This window comes from Symphalangus syndactylus, chromosome 5 (assembly GCF_028878055.3).
Source record: "Symphalangus syndactylus isolate Jambi chromosome 5, NHGRI_mSymSyn1-v2.1_pri, whole genome shotgun sequence".
Lineage (NCBI taxonomy): Eukaryota > Metazoa > Chordata > Mammalia > Primates > Hylobatidae > Symphalangus > Symphalangus syndactylus.
The window spans coordinates 94774982-94796793 of NC_072427.2; the positions used below are offsets into that span (position 1 = coordinate 94774982).

At 39.3% G+C, this 21812-nt stretch overlaps 1 protein-coding gene across 3 annotated transcripts in view; it reads left to right on the forward strand.

Moving 5' to 3' along the window:
• RUNX1 (RUNX family transcription factor 1) overlaps nucleotides 1–21812 on the forward strand; it is a 1096070-nt gene that overhangs the window by 431686 nt on the left and 642572 nt on the right. The gene's annotated exons all lie outside the window — the stretch shown is intronic.

Here is a 21812-nt window from a genome sequence, read left to right on the forward strand (position 1 = left end):
TTGTTACCAACTTCATATGTATTTTTTCCTTTTACACATACAATTTAAAATTCTGACTTTAAATAACTTACTTTTTAATATGTACTATCTGCGTATGGGGCAAAATGTTAAGAACTCCAAAATTGTGAATATGAAATGTATTGGTCTCTCCTTCCCTCCTTTCCCCTATGCCAGCTAGTTCCATTTCCAGGACACATCTGATGTTTCTGTTTTTCTAATTTACTGGTCCTTCGAGATTATTTACATTGTTTGCAACCTGTTGCCATGTTAAACAATGCTTTGAAAAAGAGTAGAACATCGTTATGCATATGCTGTCTCTCCTATGTTCTAGTTCTTGGATGGAAGGAAAAGGCTACCACTCAATATCTAAAGCAAAAACCTGACTTTATTGTTTGCTAAACAAGAGACAGCAGTGCTTGTAGGATACAGTTCTGTCAAAACAAAGCAAATGCTGATCATATATAGAGTTTGGGAAGTATTAAGTTCAGGAATTAAAACACTGTGAGAAGTGTGTTTAGAAATTAGTTGACCTTTAGCCATGAAAGCTTGGCATTTGGAGTGTGCCTGTTGCTAATAGTTGGATTTCAGAAGTATGGCTGGGACTGCTTGGCTAGCTTGCAGAAGTCTGTTACGAAAGCGGATTGTCACGGATCAATTTTGATGTCTTTTTGTGTGTGTGTGTGAGACAGAGTCTTGCTCTGTCGCCAGGCTGGAGTGCAATGGCACGATCTCGGCTCACTGCAACCTCTGCCTTCCCGGTTCAAGTGATCCTCCTGCCTCAGCCTCCCGAGTAGCTGGGACTACAGGTGTGCACCACCATACCCAACTAATTTTGTATGTTTAGTAGAGACAGGGGTTTCACCATGTTGGCCAGGACGGTCTCCATCTCTTGACCTCATGATCTGCCTGCATCAGCCTCCCAAAGTGCTGGGATTACAGGCATGAGCCACTGTGCCCGGCCAATTTTGATGTCTTTATAACAAGTTGTAGTAGTGACTTGTTGATACCTTAGGACTGTGACCAAGAAAGAGTTACCATTTTCCTTTAAAATTTAAATTCTCAACTGCATGAGAAATTCATGGGAAATGGAAGTGCTGGGTCAAATAGTGTGTGCATTTTATATTTTAATTGACTAGAGATTTACCAGTTTACACACCCACCAGCAATGAATGGCAGTGCTCATTTCTCCACAACATAGTGTGTCATCAAGCTTTTGATCTTCATTAACCTGATAAGTGAAATATAGTATCTTCCTGAAGTTTTGTTGTCTATTTCTGAGAATAAGTAAGGTTGAGAAACTTTGTATATGATGAAAAGCTATCATATTTTATTTTCTGTGTTTTTCTGTCATCTACCCATTTTTAATGGAATTTTTAAAATACTGACTTTGAATGACTCATATATTAATTAGCCCTGTACATTAAGAGTTGTAAATATTTTCTCCAGTATGTTCTTTGTCTTTTTATTTTGTTTATGGTGTTTATTTGGGGAGAAAGCATATAAAAACAGGCCTTGACACAGTTGGATTGATCAGTATTTTTTATTGTCTTTGGGGTTTTATATTATAGTTGGAAAACTCTGTTATTTTGAGATTGTAATATTTTCTATGCTCTCCTTTATTGCTTTTATGGCTTTACTTTCATTCATTCTGGAATTTGTGCTGGTGTAAGTGTAAAGGAGGATACAATTTTTTAGGTAGCTACTTAGATGCCTCACCACTATTTCTTAGATAATACGTTATTTCCCTACTGATTTGAATGATCATCTTTGCTCAAAACTAAAGCTTCCCAAGTATGTTGATTTACTGCTGACCTTTTTCTCTGATCCATCAATTATTATGTTGGTTTTTTATTTATCATAATACCACATGCATTTTTCTGTTTATTAGGCTTCTTGCTAATCACTGTGGGGTTCCCATTAAACGAATATTGTGTAATCTACTCAACAACTCTCCCTTTTGTTGCCCTCCATGTAACATTGGGGAGATTTTGGCTATAAATCAACAAATACGTTTTTTAAAAACTGTATTTCTGTTTGTTCCATAAACCACCTGTAATTCTGGGGCGAGGTATGATTGTCTCTATTTTAACAAGTACCCCAGGTGATTCCAGGGAAGGCTAATGTTTCATTGCACGCTGCTCTTTGGAGTTGAATCCGATCATACATGGATCATATCATCACACGACTGACCCAATCAGTGATGATAAGCGATTGATTTTTCTGATGATGGTTTGAGTTTTACCACGTCCGCACATTATAGATTTACATACATATTCACTTCTATGTGTATATAAATACATGCAAGTATATAACAAATAGATACTGCTGTGAAGGCAGAATGTATTTGATGTGATATTTTTACAAATACATGAAATTGTTGAGATTTGATGAGAGTCCATTTATGATTCTTAGTTTTTGTAGAGAAATAGGAAGAGGCTACTGAATGGTCCACCTTAAGACCAAAAAGGGCAAAAGTACAGAACGAAAGGCCAAACAATGATTTTATTATACAAATGAAATGGGAAAATGCAGTGAAATTCCATCCATCCCTGAGGACTGACTCCATTTAGAGGTTAGAAGAGCAGCCTGGAGTGATCTCACACTTACGGGCTCTATAACCGTCACTCCGGAGCAACTCTAGAAGGGTTGCGACTAAGGATGAAAGGATCAGCATATAAAGTTTTTTGCTTTAACTACCCTTCTGTAGGGTACATAAGAAATAAAACAGATAATGGATCCAGATGGCCCATCCCCTGGTGAACAGTGAACAAGGGGTATCTAAATAGGTGAGTGCAATCCGCAACAAAAACCCAAAACAAGAACATCGGTTGTGAGTCTCAGTTCAGTTTTAGAGGCAGACTGTTAAGTACATTAGGTGATGTCATAGACTATTTGTGATGAAGAAGATATTGGAAGGAACTGGCTCAGGGAAGTTCTAAATGCAAAAAATCATGTTTTATTCCACTTTCATGGGCCGTTGTAATTTATAGAGACTTTTCCCATTAAAACAGGCTTCATGATACCCAGATTACTGACGAGAAAACTGAGTTGCATGAAGTGTTCTCACCTCAGAGAGCAACTAGCTCAGCATCTTACTCACACACTGCAACTCAACTCACATTTATGAAAGACCTAGCCTACTTATGCAAACAAAGTATCAGGGTATCAAGGCATGTGAATTACCTCTGACCATAAGAATATGACGCCTGATAGGGTCAAATAGGGAGACGGAGCTTTGTTATGCTTTTATGTGCCTTAATTGTCCTGGAGTCTTCAGCAAGTCTGTGGTGAATGCAGTGGAAAAAGAGCAGACTTCAAAATTAACTTAAAATTTTAATCATTAAAATTAAATCACAGACATAAATTAGACAGATACCTGTAAAAGCAAACATTTTTTAAAGCTGGGAACTCCCTGCTATGTTGATTCACTTTACGGGATGGCCACATGGAACTGATGTAATAGCCAACAAACCATTGTCAGATGCATAATAGATTGCTAATTACTCATGGAAACAGACTTTTTGAACTAGAATGGTGCATTTTAATTGCCTTTTAGTAAGATGCTTTGTGTTTTTCTTCCCCCACCTAGGTCCCATCAGCACTTACCCCAGTGCTGGCCTGAGTTGTAATAGATGCGTAATAGACACGTTTATGTATTAATAATAATAAAGATAAATTATGTTTGCAAGTGCTTACCCCTACATTTTATCTCCATAACAACTCTGGAGGATATGCACGGCAAGTGTTATTATCTCTACTTTATTGATGATGAAACCAAGGCATGGTAAAGTCAGGAGGTTTTTCAGAATTTCACAGGTGAATCAGGATTCAAGGTCTGGTTTTGTTATTTGACAATATCCTGTTCCATATATAATAAACCACCCTGTGCTACGACATGAAACTCACAGTGCTAAGGCAACAGGACGTGGCCACTGGTGTGAATTCTGTCCCTGTCAACTGTGTGTTCTTTACCTCTCTGTGACATAGTTTATTCATTCTTAAATTGGCAAAAATTGTAGCTATTCCCATCTATGAAGTTTTGATGAGACTCCATTGAGATAATGCGTAAGGAATTTCTTTGAACTTTTCCACAGTCTGTTTCTCACCTAGAGCCCTTGAGTGGGCTTCAGTGGGTCTATAAAATCTGTAACGTTATATAAAATTTGATGCTTACTTGTATATAATGCGTTGATTTTTTTCTGGGGAAAGTGCTAACAATTTTATAAGATTTTCAAAGATTTCTGTGATTAAAAAATTAGAATTATGCAAAACATTATGCACAATACTAGTATGGTATTATTCATATAAAATATCTTTTCTGATACTATAACACATTCCTTTCAGAAAATATGAAAAATACAGAAAAGCCCAAAAAGAATATAATAGTCATCCAAAAACATGTCATTTAGAGAGAATCAGCATAGCAATGTCACATCGTTGATGTGGATTGTTATGGCTGATATCACATTGCAGCATTTTTTGTATAAATAAAAAATGTTTTGGGGACAGCATAAATATATTTTATGTATTACATACATAGTTTATGTGCATATATATTTGTAAGATGGGGATCATTTTAAATATGTGAACATGGACGTACTGGTATAATATTTTTCTACATGATGTTTTAACATCTGCCTTGAAATCTCTGTATAGTTATTCCATAATTTCTATACCTAGTATTCTAGGTTTAGAGTGTTGTATTGCACCTTCAAATTTGTTTTCATTTTTGTCATTTTAACTAATATCATAATATATATGCTTCTACATAAAATTGTACTACATATTCATAAATTTTATATATTTTCTGAAATCAACTTATATACCTCTTGCTTTTCTAACTCAATGGTCAATTATTAAGTATTCCATTCTCCCAGATGTACTTTAGCTTTTTATTACCATGTTTCCAAAAATCTTACTGGATTTAAACAAAATTAATTATGCCTATTAATTATTTGGGGGGAGAATTTTAATATTTATGTTTCTTTTCTAAAATATAATTTGTCACTTCTTTCATTCAGTTCTTTTTCATCCCTCAGTTAAGTTTTGTAATTCCCTTTTTCTAATAACTTGCCTCTTTTTCCACCATATTTATAGACTGTGACTTGCCTCTAAAGCATATTTTTGCAATGCCAGAACATTTAGAACAATTTTTAAAAACAGTGATTATAGAAGGTATCATGTATTTTTCATATATTAATATGGATATCTCTAGTGTTTTAGCATGAAGGACCACTGGCTAACAGTGAGCAATAGTGGTCTTTATCATCTTAAGACATATGGATGTGCACCTTTATTAAAAGACTGAGAAAATCAGTATCAGATGCTATGTATATGTCAAATACATTTTGGTCTCTAATGAATTAATACCCTTGAGAATCTTCTCTTTTGACCTAATGCAGTGAATTCTGTTGAAATTTCCATAGTAAATAATTTTTTCATTCTTAGAGGAAATTATTCTTGAACATGATATAATATTTTTAATCTACATTTCCAAATTAAATTGTCAATATTTGATTTAGAATTTTTGCATTTATAATTATGAGGAAGATTGGTCTGTAGATTTATATTTCTGGAGTTTTTCACTTTTTCAAATATCCATGTAGAGATTGGCATAAAAAAGTGGAAAATTCTTCCATCTTTCTCTACAAGAAATTTTAGAAAATTGTGAGATTTTCTTCCCTAGTTATTTATTCATTAAGCTTTTTGGCATCTTTTATGTTTTCTTTTTTTTTATTATTATTATACTTTAGGTTTTAGGGTACATGTGCACAATGTGCAGGTTTGTTACATATGTATCCATGTGCTGTGTAGGTTTGCTGCACCCATTAACTCATCATTTAGCATTAGGTATATTTCCTAATGCTGTCCCTCCCCTCTCCCCCCAACCCACAACAGTCCCCTGAGTGTGATGTTCCCCTTCCTGTGTCCGTGAGTTCTCATTGTTCAATTCCCACCTATGAGTGAGAACATGCGGTGTTTGGTTTTTTGTCCTTGCGATAGTTTACTGAGAATGATGTTTTCCAGTTTCATCCATGTCCCTACAAAGGACATGAACTCATCATTTTTTATGGCTGCATAGTATTCCATGGTGTATGTGTGCCACATTTTCTTAATCCAGTCTATCGTTGTTGTACATCTGGGTTGGTTCCAAGTCTTTGCTATTGTGAATAGTGCCGCAACAAACATACGTGTGCATGTGTCTTTATAGCAGCATGATTTATAGTCCTTTGGGTATATACCCAGTAATGGGATGGCTGGGTCAAAAGGTATTTCTAGTTCTAGATCCCTGAGGAATCGCCACACTGACTTCCACAATGGTTGAACTAGTTTACAGTCCCACCAACAGTGTAAAAGTGTTCCTATTTCTCCACATCCTCTCCAGCACCTGTTGTTTCCTGACTTTTGAATGATGGCCATTCTAACTGGTGTGAGATGGTATCTCATTGTGGTTTTTATTTGCATTTCTCTGATGGCCAGTGATGATGAGCATTTTTTCATGTGTTTTTTGGCTGCATAAATGTCTTCTTTTGAGAAGTGTCTGTTCATGCCCACTTTTTGATGGGGTTGTTTGTTTTTTTCTTGTAAATTTGTTTGAGTTCATTGTAGATTCTGGATATTAGCCCTTTGTCAGATGAGTAGGTTGCAAAAATTTTCTCCCATTCTGTAGGTTGCCTGTTCAGTCTGATGGTAGTTTCTTTTGCTGTGCAGAAGCTCTTTAGTTTAATTAGATCCCATTTGTCAATTTTGGCTTTTGTTGCCATTGCTTTTGGTGTTTTAGACATGAAGTCCTTGCCCACGCCTATGTCCTGAATGGTATTGCCTAGGCTTTCTTCTAGGGTTTTTATGGTTTTAGGTCTAACATTTAAGTCTTTAATCCATCTTGAATTAATTTTTGTATAAGGTGTAAGGAAGGGATCCAGTTTCAGCTTTCTACATATGGCTAGACAGTTTTCCATGTTTTCTTTACCAATCATCTCTTTAATTTAAAATTTTAATTTGTCGGAATACGATATTACACAATTTTTACTTATGTCTGTGGTCATATTCATTGTTATTCCCAGTTTTATGTATGCATGTTTTTTCTCTTTTCTATTTGATTAGGCCTGCTAAATGTTTGATCAGAAATTTTTTTTCTACAAAGAATCTACTCTTGGATTTATTTATTTTATCTGTAATTTATTTTCTAATACATTAATTTCTGCTGTTATTTTTCCCTCTTTTCGTTTTCCTTAAATTGTCTTTGTTCTTGTTTTTCCATTTTTAAAAATTGAACACTTATTTTAGTAATTTTCATTCTTTCTGATGTCCTGATAAAAGGCTTACAGGCTATAAATTTGCTTTGGTTTATAACTGTATCAGCATTCCAGACGTTTTTATAAATTATGTTTTCACTTTCATTAGTGTCAAAATAATCCTTAATAGTGTGCTTGATTTTTAGTGCAATTATTTTTTGTTTTTTTGTTTTTGTTTTTTGTTTAGATGGAGTTTTGCTCTTGTTGCCCAGGCTGGAGTGCCGTGGCGTGATCTCAGCTCACTGTAACCTCCACCTCCTGGGTTAAAGCAATTCTCCTGCCTCAGGCTCCTGAGTAGCTGGGATTACAGGCATGTGCCACCGTGCCTGGCTAATTTTGTATTTTTAGTAGAGACGGAGTTTCTCCATGTTTGTCAGGCTGGTCTTGAACTCCCGACCTCAGGTGATCCACCTGCCTCAGCCTCCCAAAGTGCTGGGATTACAGGCCTGAGCCACTGTGGTGCAATTTTTTTGTAGAGAATAATTTGTGATGTGATAATTTTGGACTGTCTTTTTTTCTATCTTTTGGGCTTATAAGAGTATATAGCGTACTATATAATTAGTATTTGCCAATATTCTTTGTGAGCTTGGTAGGAGATATATCATCCTTTTCTCTGATAAGACACCAAACTTTCTGTAAACATAATAAATCTTATTGCTATTTGGAACTTCTTTCTCTACACCCCACCCAGGTGTATATATATTTGTATACTTCAACTGTGAAAGATGGAGGAAGGTCCCACTACTGTTAACTTACCTTTATTCCTCTAATGATTTGTGATTACTATATTTTGAACAATATTATTTGGAGCATAAAGATTTATGACTTTCATGTTTTCCTTTTGGATTTTATTATCAAAATACTATAACTCTCTTCATTTCAGGAGATGGCTTTTTCTTTTAATTCTCCATTGCCTGATAAGAATATGAAATTTTCTATTTTCTCTTCTTATATTTATTTTATTTCTTCTTGCCTTTAGCTGTTATATCTTTGCCTAATCACTTAATAATACTTATGTGCCAATTTATTTTAAGTGTTAGGGCTTTTAAATAATACTAGGTTGAATTTGATTAACTCACCACTTGAACTAACCAAATCAAACCACGTGGCTGTCTTTTACTTTGCAGTTTAGGGTAGATGTGTATGTTATTATTACTGATGTAATTGTGCTTCCTTTCTTTATCTTATTTCATTAAAAAAATTTTTTTCCTGCTGTTTCCCTAGCAAGTTTTAAAAAAATATGAACTATGTTTTCTTTGCTCTTTTCTGTAGCAATTTTATTTTAAATTCTACTAGTAACATACTTTGTTATCAAAATGCTTTTAATAATAATATTTTAAACACATTAATGTTTATTAAACTACCTACATAAAAATAAAAGCACTAAATACTGATTCGCATCTATGTAAAGTGAGAAGATTAGTAGTCTTTAGTTTCCATATTACATCTAGGCCCACTTCCCAGTTTTCGTTGGTGTCACCTGTGATTTTAGAGTAGGGTTATAGAAATTTTATCGTATTATGTTGTAGGGTTTTTCTCTTAGTAAGTTGAAGTAGATCCTGAACAAATATGCCCAGGGATGCCTGTGTGCTTTCTCAAAGCTTCTTTCAGGTCCCTTCACATGTAGACAACAATTTTTTGGGCCACAGAATTTGCATTTTTTGTTTTGTTTTTGAGACAAGTCTTGCTCTGTCACCTAGGCTGGAGTGCAGTGGCATGATCATGGCTCACTGCACCCTCAACTTCCTGGGGTAAGCATTCTCCTGCCTCAGCCTCCCAAGTAGCTGGGATTACATGTGTGTGCCACTAGGCCTGTCTAATTTTTGTGTTTTTTGTAGTGGCAGGGTTTTGCCATGTTGCCCAGGCTGGTCTTGAACTCCTGGGCTCAAGCAATCCACCTGTCTCAGCCTCCGAGAGGGTTGGGATTATAGGCATGAACCACTGTGCTCGGCCAACAAGATTCTTGAATAAAATCTTTTCCCTTCAAAACTTGATAGACATATCAGGTTGATGCAAAACTGTGATTACTTTTGCACCAACCCAGTAGTTTTATTATATGAAGGCCTTTGGTTATACAAAGGATGAAATGCTTGTGTATACATGTCAGAATTTTAAAAAAATACTCTGAATGCTGATGAAATTTTTTTCTGTCATAGCATTAAAACAAAATTGTGCTTTCCATGAATTTTGTCTGGAGTATACATGGGTGTTTTGATCAGCCAGTGCAGGCTGCCTTGCAGGTCAGTCCACTCTGTTGAATCAGGGGAGAGTCACCATTTTTTGGAGCAGTAACTTCAAGGGGCTTCATGATGGTGGAATGTGATAAGGAGAAATGACTTCACAGGACACCAGATTCCAATTTTGTCTTGGTTGTTAAATGCCATGTGAGTCAGAGAGCCCTAGGTGCTCATCTGTGAAATGGAGGTTTTAGAGAAGATTTTCTCAGGAAGCCCAGAATTGGTGAAGCAATTCAACACAAAGTGGTAAACCCGTTTGCTATATTAGCATTAAATTAAGTTTTAATTAGGCTGTCTGTGTTTTCAGTTGAAAAAATCTCTATGACAGAAAACTACTAGAACTAAACAGGTACTTTACATCTTATGGAAAACAGAATAATGGCTCCTCCAAAGACGTCCACATTCTAATCCCCAGAACCCATATTACCTCATATGGCAAAGAAGAATGAAGGTTACAGATGGAATTAAAGTTGTTAATCAGCTGACCTTAAAGTAAGGAGAATATCTGAAATTATTCTGCTAGGCCCAGTGTAATCACAGGGGTCCATAAAAGTGGAAGAGGGAGGCAGGAGAGGTCAGAGAGATGTAGTGCAAGAAGGTCTCCAGGCACCATGGCAGGAGGTCAGAGAGCTATAGTGCAAAAAGGTCTCCAGGCACCACTGCTGGCTTTGAAGACAGTAGAAGGAGTTTCAAGCCAAGGAAAGTGAGCAGTCTATAGAAGACGGAAGACTTCAGGAGGAACACGGCCCTCTGGACACCTTACTTTTAACCTAGAGACCCATTGATACGGTTTGGATATTTGTTCCCTCCAAATCTCGGTTAAAATGTGATTCCCAATGTTGGAGGTGTGACCTGGTGGAAGGTAGTTGGTTCTGGGGGCAGATTCTTCATAAAAGGTTTGGCACCATCTCCTTAGTGATAAGGGAGTTCTTGCTCAGAGTTTCATGCAAATTCACTGAGTTTCCATGAAACTCTGAACAAGAACTCACTTATCACCAAAGTGTGTGGCACTTCCAACCTCACTCTTTTGTTCCCACTCTCCCGTGATGTCCTGGTCCCACTTCATCTTCCACCATGAGTGAAAGCTCCCTGAGGCCTCATTAGAAGCCAAACAAATGCAGATGTTGGTGCCATGCTTGCACAGCCTGCAGAACTTTGAGCCAGTTAAACTTCTTTTCTTTATAAGTTACCCAGTCTCAGATATTTCTTTATAACAATGCAAGAACAGCCTAATACAGAAAATTGGAACCAAGGAGTGGGACATTGCTATAAAGATATCTGTAGGTGAGGAAACAGCTTTGGAACTGGGTAACAGGCAGAGGTTGGAAGAGTGTGGAGGGCTCAGAAGAAGACAGGACAATGAGGAAAATTTGAAACTTCTTAAAGACTGGTCATATTGTTGTGACCAAAATGCTGATAGAGATAGGAACAGTGAAGGCCAGGCTGATATGATCTTAGATGAAGATGAGGAACTTACTGGGAACTAAAGCAAAGGTCACCCTTGTTCTGCTTTAGCAAAGAACTTGCCTGCATTGTGTTCATGTCCCAAGGATTTGTGGAACTGTGAACTTGAGAGTGATGATTTAGGGTATCTGGCAGAAAAAATTTCTTAGCAATAAAGCTTTTAAGAGGTGGACTGGCAGATATAGGGGCAAAGAAATGACTTAAGATTGGAACTTATATTTAAAGGGGAAGCAGAACATAAAAATTTGAAAAATTTGCAACCTGGCCATGTGGTAGAAAAGAAAAGCCCAGTTTTAGAGGAAGCATCCAAGTGGGCTGCAGAACAACAATTTACTAGAGAGATTTGCATGACTAAAAAGGAGCCGAGTGCTGATGGCCAAGACGATTGGAAAAAGGCCCTGAAGGCATTTTAGGGATCTACAAGGCAGCCCCTCCCATTACAGGTCCAGAGGCCTAGGAGGAAAGAATGGTTTCGTGGGCCAGGCCCGAGCTGCCAATGGCCTAAGCCACCCAGGAAATTGATCCCTGCATCCTCACTTCTCTGGCTCCAGCCTTGACTCATAGGGTCCCAGGTGTAGCTTGGGCCACGACTCTGGAGGGCACACGCCATAAGCTTTAGTGGCTTCCACGTGGTGTTAAGCCTGTAGGTGCTCAGAACGCAAGAGTAAAGGATGCTTGACAACTTGCACCTAGATTTCAGAGGACGTATGTGAAAGCCTGGGTTCTCAGGGAGAAGCCTGATGCAGAGGTGGAGCCATCACAGAGAACCTCTCTACTAGGGCAATGCCAAGGGGAAATGTGGGGGTCTGGAAAGGCTACAGGAACTTGACAACCTGTGAGAGCAGCCACAGGGGCTGCACCCTCCAAAGCCACAGGGGTGGAGCTGCCCAAGACCTTGGGAGCCCATCCCTTGCACCAGTGTGCCCTGAATGTGGGACATGGGGTCAATGAAGATTATTTTGGAGCTTTAAGATTTAATGATTGCCCTGCTGGCCTATAGCCCCTTTCTTTTGGCTGATTTCTCTTTTTTGGAACAAGAATGTTTACCTGATGCCTGTACCCCCATTGTATCTTGAAAGTAAGTAACTTGTCTTTGATTTCACAGGCTCATGGGTGGAAGAAACTCATCTCCAGACGAGACTTTGGACTTTAGGACTTTTGAACTGGGGCTAGAATGAGTTAAGTCTTTGGGGAACTGTTGGGAGAGATGATTGTATTTTGCAATGTGAGAAGGACATGATATTTTAGGGGCCATGGCGCTGAATGATATAGTTTGAGTGTCTATCACCTCCACATCTCATGTTGAAATGTGATTCCCCATGCTGGTGATGGGGCTTGGTGGGTGGTGATTGGATCATGGGGGCAGATTCCTCATGAATGATTTAGCACCATCCTCTTGGTGATGAGTGAGATTTTCTCTGAGTTCATATGAGGTCTGCTTGTTTAAAAGTGCATGGCACCTCTGTGCTGTCTCTTACTCCTGTTTTTGCCATGTGTCTTGCCTGCTCCTGCGTTGCCTTCTGCCATAAGTAAAAGCTCCCTGAAGCCCTCTCCAGAAGCCAGGCAGATGCATATGCCAGTGCCATGCTTGCATGGCATGTAGGACCCTGAGCCAATACAATCTCTTTATAAATTACCCAGCCTCAGGTATTTCTTTATAACAATGCAAGAATGGCCTAATAAATCTATTTAGACTTCTGGCCTTAAGAATTATATGAGACATTTGTGTTGTTTTCAGCCACTAGGTTTGTGGTAATTTGTTACAGTAGTACTAGGAAATCAATCCACATATATTATTACCTTTTTCATGGAAAAAGCTTTATGTCATGAAACCTGTGTGCTCCACCCTCTCCCCTCTCAACCCAATATCTTGCTCCTGGTACCTCTTCATCTGGCTGTTCATGTACAGCCTTTATAATATCCTTTATAACAAACTGGTAAACATAGTAAAGTATTTCCCTGCATTCTATGAGCTATCTTACCAAATTATAAAACCCAAGGATGGGAGTCATGGGAACTACTAATTTATAGCTGTTGGGTCAAAAGCACAGGTCAAAAGTAGCTATAAACTACTAATTTATAGCTGTTGGGTCAAAAGCATAACGTGGGGCTTGTGATTGGCATATGAAGTGGGGGCAGTTCTGTGGGGCAGAGCTCTTCAGCTCTGGGATCTAGCACTATCTCCGGGTGGATAGTGTAACACTATTCTTACATATGGTGTCAGAAGTGGTGTGTGAGAGTGTAGGGAAGCAGTGTGCTTTTCTCATAATAGTGAAAGAATAGAGTTGAGAGGGTCTACTCAACCAGAAGAAAAAATAATTTTACATTTTTAGAGATTTTTAATGTCTATTCAGGAGGATATGGATTCTGGAAAATGTTAACTAATGCTGTTTTTAGCATCGTTTTTATTGGTGTGTCATTGACATCAAATGACCCTGGGCAAGCTCTTACATTCCCAGGAGAGTATCTTGAAGCTTTAGAGAGATATCTCAAAGCATTCCACTCCCCCAAATGCAGAAGAGAATGAAGAGGGAATTGGGACTCTTTAACTATGAAGCAGTCTCCTCTCTTGCTGAGTTTATAATCTTAAAAGATCTTATTTGATAAGGTGAACATCAATTCTCTGATTCTCAGGACTCAAGAGAGAAACTTCCTAGTGCCAAGGACAAGTTAGGAATTAGGGAATTGGGGAAGCTGAGTCCTAGCCCTGGCTCTCCTAGTAGCTGCTGTAGAGATCACCTTTCCCTTCCATCTGTTAGATGAGAATGGTAAAGTCAGTGAGCCCCAGTGTCTCATTTGCTGTTAAAATATAAATATATTCATGATATGATGATAGACAATAGATAACATCTATCTAGATGGTAAAGTATTGACCAACAATCTAGATGGTAAAGTATTGATACCTATCTAGATGGTAAAATATTAACAATAATAACTACTTATTAATAATAAAATAGTTAACATTTGCTGAGCACTTACTCTGACCAGGTTCACTAGATCCTTGAACTCTCACAATCACAACGTGGTTTTGGAAATAGTTTATCCATTATACAGATGAGAAAGCCAATGCTCCAGAGCCTTCGTTTTCATCTGGTCACGTGAGTGTCTGGTTTCTCGCGGCACCTAGGTCAATATGTTCCATTGCTCAGCTTTTCCGCCCTCACCTTTGGTGCATTATTAAGACTATGAGCCATCTGGGATAGAGAGCATGGGGAACGAGATTCCTAGGATAGAAATAAATGGGTAAATGTGAGAATGTTCACAAGCAGACCAGGAAAGCCGGGATGACCTCCTGAAAGAGGAAGGTGCTGAATTATAGGGTTCAGTGGCTCAGAACTAAAGGACACAGAGGGTGAGTGGAAGTGGGGTGAGGCTGGAGTCAGGAGGATGAATGGTCCAGCTGCAGTTCTTCACTCCACTGGTATCAGGCCATGAGGTGCTCTTGGTTAGGCACACAATTGGTCTTTGTCTTTATGTAGATTATATGAGTATAACAAAATTCAGAATTTTCCCAGTTTTGACAGTGGCCATAGTACATATAGAGAATCATGTGAAAAAACATTCATAGGGATCTAGTACTTTTTATCCATCTACATCAGGACACTGAAAATAGTCATGTGCATTTGCTTCATTGCAGTGTCCACCAAAGGTAAAAAAGAATGAATATTATAGATATCAGAATTACCTTCAGTTTCAAGGGGTCATTAAGTTCTTGATTTGCAAGTAAACTTAAATGGTACATTCATGTCTATGTGATTTATTCAGGAAAAATGAAATATACTATAAATCCAAGAGATGGAAAATATTCTTACTTTTACAAACACACAGTTCCTTTTTTCAGTTGTCCTTCCTTTGTGCTTTAAAAGTGATTGTTCTTTAGTTTTGAATTTTTTCTTGTAAAAAGTTCTTGTTTCTCAGATCTGAGACACTTTTTAGTGGGCTTATTAAATTATTAAACTGGGAACCTTGTACATACACTCTTCATTTTAAAATAAAATAATAAGATTGAGTACAATCTGCTGTGACTTCAAGTAGGGCCCTAAATTGGGTTAATCAAGTTAAGGAAGCCCTAACCTCTAGCTGTGATATTTTAGGTATACAATTCCTCAAGTGGTGGCCTGGAGTGGCAAAATGCTGATTCTCTGAAGGGAAATCGGCTGTTACTTCCTGGGGCCATAATCACAGGATTTGTAGACTTATTTGATACTTACATGTTCACCAAATTTTTGACACTGATACTGAAACGATATTTAAACCATGGAGACTGGCCAGACCCAGTGGCTCACACCAGTAATCCCAGCACTTTGGGAAGCTGAGGTGGGAGGATCACTTGAGGTCAGGAGTTCAAGACCAGCCTGGCCAACATGATGAAACCCCATCAAGTTAGACAGGCATGATGGCACGTGCCTGTAGTCTCAGCTACTCAGGAGGCTGAGGTTGGAGAATCGCTTGAACCCCAGAGATGGAGGTTGCAGTGAGCTGAGATCGCAGCACTGCAGTGGATGGATGGATCACAGAGTCTGTACGACAGAGTGAGACACTTTCTCGCAAAAAAGAAAAAAATAAATTATGAAGAACTTGGTATAAGGGCATTAGTAAAAAAGTACTTTTTTGCATATTTAATGTTATAAACATGTGGAGGAAAATCAGCAAAACAAATTTAGTAATTTGGATATTAATGAGACAGGATGGACAACCTCGTAAGTCGTGTTAGATTTTATGTAATATTGCCAAAAGACTCAATTTGATGTGTAGCTTACCCATGTCATGAACTAGTTTTTATCGCTTACCTGAAAGACAGAGTACTGCTTTCATATAACCAAGTCTAGCTTAGTTAGGCCTCATCCTCACTTTTGGTGAATTCCTAGAGGAAGGACAGTGGCTATGACAATGGGTACCCTCATTCCACAATGGACACTTCTGTTTGGATTGGCTGGGACCTCAACCCTTCCCGTATGGCATGGGTTGCATCTTTGTCCTGTGCCGTTGGAAAGGCTCATTCTCTGGATGGTCAAATAGGGAAAATAAGTGAAATTTCATTTTCCTTTTTGGCATGTAAGCCCCTCTATTCAGAGGTATTTAGGGCATATGAAAGAGAATTTGGTGTGAATATGTAAAGTGACATACAGTGTGCCTTTACAACTCAGTAAGGATAATAATTAAGTGATGAACATGTGGATATGAAAACGAATGCCTGTTGTTATGCATTGGATTGTGTCCCCCTAAAGATTTGAAGTCCTGGCCGGGCGTGGTGGCTCATGCCTGTAATCCCAGCACTTTGGGAGGCCAAGGTGGGAGGATCATCTGAGGTCTGGAGTTCGAGACCAGCCTGACCAACGTGGAGAAACCCTGTCTCTACTAAAAATACAAAATTAGCTGGGCTTGGTAGTGCATGCCTGTAATCCCAGCTACTCTGGAGGCTGAGGCAGGAGAATGGCTTGAACCCGGGAGGCAGAGGTTGCTGTGAGCTAAGATCGCGCCATTGCATTCCAGCCTGGGCAACAAGAGCGAAACTCCATCTCGAAAAAAATATATATATGTTTGAAGTCCTAACCCCCAGCACCTATGAATGTGACCTTATTTGGAAATAGGGTCCTTGTAGATGATCAAATTAAGATGACATCATTAGGGTGAGTCCTAATCCAGTATGACTGGTGTCCTTATAAAAAAAACAGCAAATTTGAGCCAGGTGTAGTGGCTCATGCCTGTAATCCCAGCACTTTGGGAGGCTGAAGTGGGTGGATCACTTTGAGGCCAGGAGTTCAAGACCAGCCTGGCCAACATGGCAAAACCCCATCTCTACTAAAAATACCAAAATTAGTTGGGTATGGTGGCACACACCTGTAATCCCAGCTGCTCAGGAGGCTGAGGCACAATAATTGCTTGAACCCAGGAGGCAGATGTTGCAGTGAGTGGAGATCGTACCACTGCACTCCAGTCTGGGCAACAGAGCGAGAGTTTGTCTCACAAAACAAGAAAAACTAGTAAAAAAGAGGAAATTTGGACACAGAGACAGACACACACAAATAGAAGGTGATGTAAAGACATGGGGAGAATGTAACAAACTGAAGAGTTCCTGAAGCTTCCAGAAGCTAGGGGAGGCCTGGAACAGATTCTTCCTCACATCCTTCGGGAGGAACCAACCTTACCAACCTTGATCTTGGCCTTCTGAGTTCCAGAACTGTGAGAGAAATGATATATATTTCTGTCGTTGAAGTCATCCAGTTTGTGGTACTTGTTATGACAGCTCTAGCAAACCAATATAAGTTAATTCCCAGGTTAGCCATTTTGGTTGAAAATTGTACCAGTGGTAGTTATCAGTAAGTTTCCAAGTCAAGCAGTTGAGTCACTTCTCTAAACAGTCATCTGAGGGAATAGCATTAGACTGTACTGCTGAGTTACTCTTAAATCAGAACTATGTACTAAGAATGCCATAGACAAATGCTCATAGAGCTGAATATCCGTATGTTTGCCTTGTGCTAGTGCTGATAGGGACTGGTTAACCAAGGTTTGCTTTCTTTCATCTCTTCTGACACTTCCCTTTGTTATGGACCGTGATTTCCCTACACAGATCATTATGAAATTGAAGAGCACCTTTATTGCTCCGCAAACACATAATACACTCTTGACCTTACTGTTTCTAATTTTCCACCAGCGTTATGTATGATGTGTGAAAATCAACAAAGATTTTTTACCTTGCAATCTACTTAGCAAAAGAACAATGTGCTATCTTTAATTATGCTCTGTTCAGACAGGCTTCTCTTTTGGAATAATTTCATGAAAGCTTATGGAAAAGTCGGGTTTGTTATAAGGCTATGGGTTCCACTCAGCTCCTCTCCTTGATGAGAGAGTTTTCAAGCCTCAGTCTTACAGGAGACCTGTGTGCTCCAGGGAACTCAAAGAGAAATCACCTAGCTAGCTCTTTTTGGTGGTTTGCTGAAATTCTGGCAAATTTCCATGGGAGGGAATTAGACACCTAAAACTCAAGGGAAGAATGAAAGATAGAACAAAGAAAGAGAGGAGAAAGGAGGGAAGGAAGCAAGGGAAAAAGAGAGAGGAGAGAGATGGGAAAAGAGAGAGAAGAGAATGCTTGAAAGGAAGAAAAGGAGAAAGGGAAAAAAGAAAAGAAAAAGATACGTAAGAAGATATGTAATAGTGAAATTCCAGAGAACACTCACCCATTTTTTGTGTGTGTGCATCTGTAATAGGCATGAAAACTATCTTAAAGCACATTAAACCCATTCTCTTTACAGCGAGACTAAGATTATACAGCACTGTAGATATTTCACTTTTAAAAGTGTGATGAGTCCTGATAGTGATACCACATTAAACACATCTCCTATTGATTCCTTCTAACCTTGCAAAACGAGCTGCGTGCGTTAAGTACCTTTTACTTCAACCCAGCTGATGGGACCACAGATGTTAACTGCAGGACTGAATTTCCTTGGAGGTCAGCAGACAGGGCAAGTGGGAGGTGAACGAGGGAGTGTCTTCTGGCCAAGAGACTCTTTATCCTTGCTGCCCTCAAATACAGCTTGAGGATAAATGTCTGGACAAGCCTGAATCATGGAGAAATTAAATCAGTCCTTACTACTTGGATACCCACTGTGTAACCAGCTACACAAAGGTATGTGGCTCCATTAAAACAGGGAGACCATCCTAACATAAGAATGGAATTCATGGTTTGCACGGTGGAAGTCATCTCTTTGCCAAAGCCTGTTTACTCTAAGTTAAGGCTTTGTTTCAAATGATAAAAAGAAATAAAGTCCCACTGTGGTTTCATCTGCTTGTCTTGAATGCCTGCTTTTACCTTTAATGCCTTTGACCTTATGACACTGCTCTCCCTGATAACAGACACGGAGCAGGTGAGACAGAGATGTCCGCCATTTCTGTGAGTTGCACTGATGCTGCCTCGTATTGCACAATCAAGGGAGCTCTCTGAATTTGGAGAAGGGGCTGCATGTGCTGAAATGGAAAGGAAGCAGCCGCTGGCTCGTGTCAGTCACCTGGATTGAAACTCCCATTCTCCACCTGCAAGATTCATCCCATGGTTCTATTTTCTGACCTGGAAAATGGATTGATAATATCTGGAGGAATAATTACCAGTTAAGATATGTAGTGCATAGTGCTACATATCTTAGTATGTAGATACGCCCTACATATCCATACTATCCTCACTAAAAGGTGGCATTTTTTTTTTTGCTGCTAGTATTATTGTTAATATTATAAAAATGTTAATTTTTGTCTGCTGGTATTGATGGTTCTTCCATACACAGAGAACCATCTGGAGTGGTAATAGGGGCCAGAAGTCACCTCAGAAGAGGGAAGAGGACCCTGCTGCCCACTCCCTGGAATCTGAAGAGTTCTGGGAAGAAACTTATCAAGTACCTCCTACCTATGCTGGCCATGGCTCACCAGTACCTAGCTAATACACTGATTGAATGAATGAATGAATGAATGAATGTCAGCGTCATCTCGTTCGTCACTTTTCCTCCTCAATATGCTTAGTTTAAGGCTTTGCACAGAAAAAGATCTGTAACTATTTGCTGCATTTATTTAAGTTGAAACGAAAGTATTTGTACTGAAGTTGAACATAAAGAACTTGGTTCACAAAGAGTAGCTAAGTCAAATGGGGGTGGGAAGAAAATACAGAGATGCCTACAATGTGGGAGGCTTCTTGGATGGACACTTTGGGAAATGTATTTGGGCCACCCAGGAGGAAAAATAGGATGAGGCCAAAGGGCAGGGGGAAAGGAGGAGAAGGATTGAGGGAATGTCTCAAGAGCAAGGTGATAGCAGCAGGTAGCTCGGAATCTGCAATAGGGTGAGTGTATGTAGCTGTGGCGCACATGTGTGGTGCAGATGAACAGTGCATATGATGTGTAGATTGGGGGTATGCATGCATGTGAGTGTGTGGAGCAGGCGTGAGGAGTGTTTGGTGTAGGTATGTACTGTTTATGTGCAGTGTATATGTGAGTGCCTGTCTGCATACGGGGTGAATGTGTATGATGTGAGTTATAGACGTGTGGTGCAGCTGTGTGTGCACGACAGTGTGTAATGTAGGCATGTGGTATTTGTGTGCATGATGCCAGTTTGTATTACATATGAGTGGTGCAGATGTATAGTGTGTTTCTGGCATACACATGCAGAAAAGGGTGTGTATGTGTGTGATGGATATGCCTGTGATACCTTGTGCAGGTATGTGGTATTCCTGTGTGGTGCAGGTGTGCCAGGTATAGATGTGGGTAGATGCATCCTGTCTGCCGTTGGCATGAGTTTGAAACATTGTGCACCACTGTCATGGGTAGGTGGTTCTCAAGTGTGGTCCCTGCACCAGCAGTGTCAGCATCACCTGAGAACTTGCTAGAAATGCAAAATCATGGGCCCCCCCACCTCAGATCCTAGAGGTGGGCCTGCAATCTGGATCTTTACAAGCCCTGGGGGTGGGCCTGCAATCTGGATCTTTACAAGCCCTCCATGGGATTCTGATGTCTGCTCAAGTCTGAGTACAAGTGCCATAGATCCACTTGCTTTGAGCTTTCTCTTCACTATCATAGATGGGTAGATTTCTCTTTTTCCCTTCTAGTGGTGAGATCCTGGCAGTTACTTCCAGCCTAACAGAAGAGAGCTGGAAGTGGAGAGGCTAGAAATTAGATGCTTTATGCTAGTGGCATCGTTGACTATGTCATCTTTCCTTTAAATGTAACACCCATGCTAAATGATTGACTTGGTAAATGCTTAAAAATGGTCAATTTGGTAAATGTTGTCACAATAAAAAATGCAATTAATTCTCTATACTCATGGCCTTATAATTGATGACACATACCTGATGTTAAATTTCGACCATAAGCATGTATGATTACATTGATCCAAAACAACAGTTTAGGCAGTAACCCTTCCTACGAGTGGTTTTGCAATTTGCCAAACTTAATTGGACAATAATAAAAGATTTCTCCAGGTAGCTTTTGGACTGAGGAGCCAGCTGACTTCTTTACTTGTAAGACTTTTCCCCCATAAATAATGTTTCTGAGAATTCAAGTTCAATCAAAAAGCAGGGCGTGTGCTCCCCATTTTAGGATAAGTGTGTCTGTGCTTGATCGTTTAATACAAAGCAAGCTTACAAACAGGAAGGATTCCTAGCAGGCTCAGAAGTTTCCCACCTGGGTTTGGATTCCGCCCATGCCATGTGGGACCAGTATTCGATCTCTCTGTTCTTCCCTTTCCTGGCTGTCTACAAGGAAAACACCAGTACCATCCTTAAAGTCACTGTGGGAGTTTATCAAAATAGTGTGTACAAGGCACTTAGACAGTGTGCCATGGTTTAGGGTTCAGGAATATAGGTTAATTGTAATATTGAGTAAAAGTATTTATAATTTATCACAGAAGATTATTTTGCATTTTTTTCAAGCAAATTATAGTTAAGTAAAAATAAAAATGAGTGTGTTTAGATGGAGATATTGTCTTATGCAAAGATGTTGCTGATAGTGTTACCTCCTGGTTCCTAGTGTGGTTTCTTTGTATTTTTCTAGTAAATTGGCCACAGGGGAACCTTCTGCAAAAGATGAATTCTCCATACTCAGGGCTTTATAATTGATGACGTATACCTGATGTTAAATTTCTGGGCTAGGCACAGTGGCTTACGCCTGTAATCCCAGTAATTTGGTAGGCCCAGGTGGATGGATCACTTGAGGTCAGGAGTTTGAGACCACCCTGGCCAACATGGTGAAACCACATCTCTACTAAAAATACAAAAATTAGCTGGACATGGTGGCACGTGCCTACAGTGTCAGCTATTTGGGAGGCTGAGGTAAGAGAA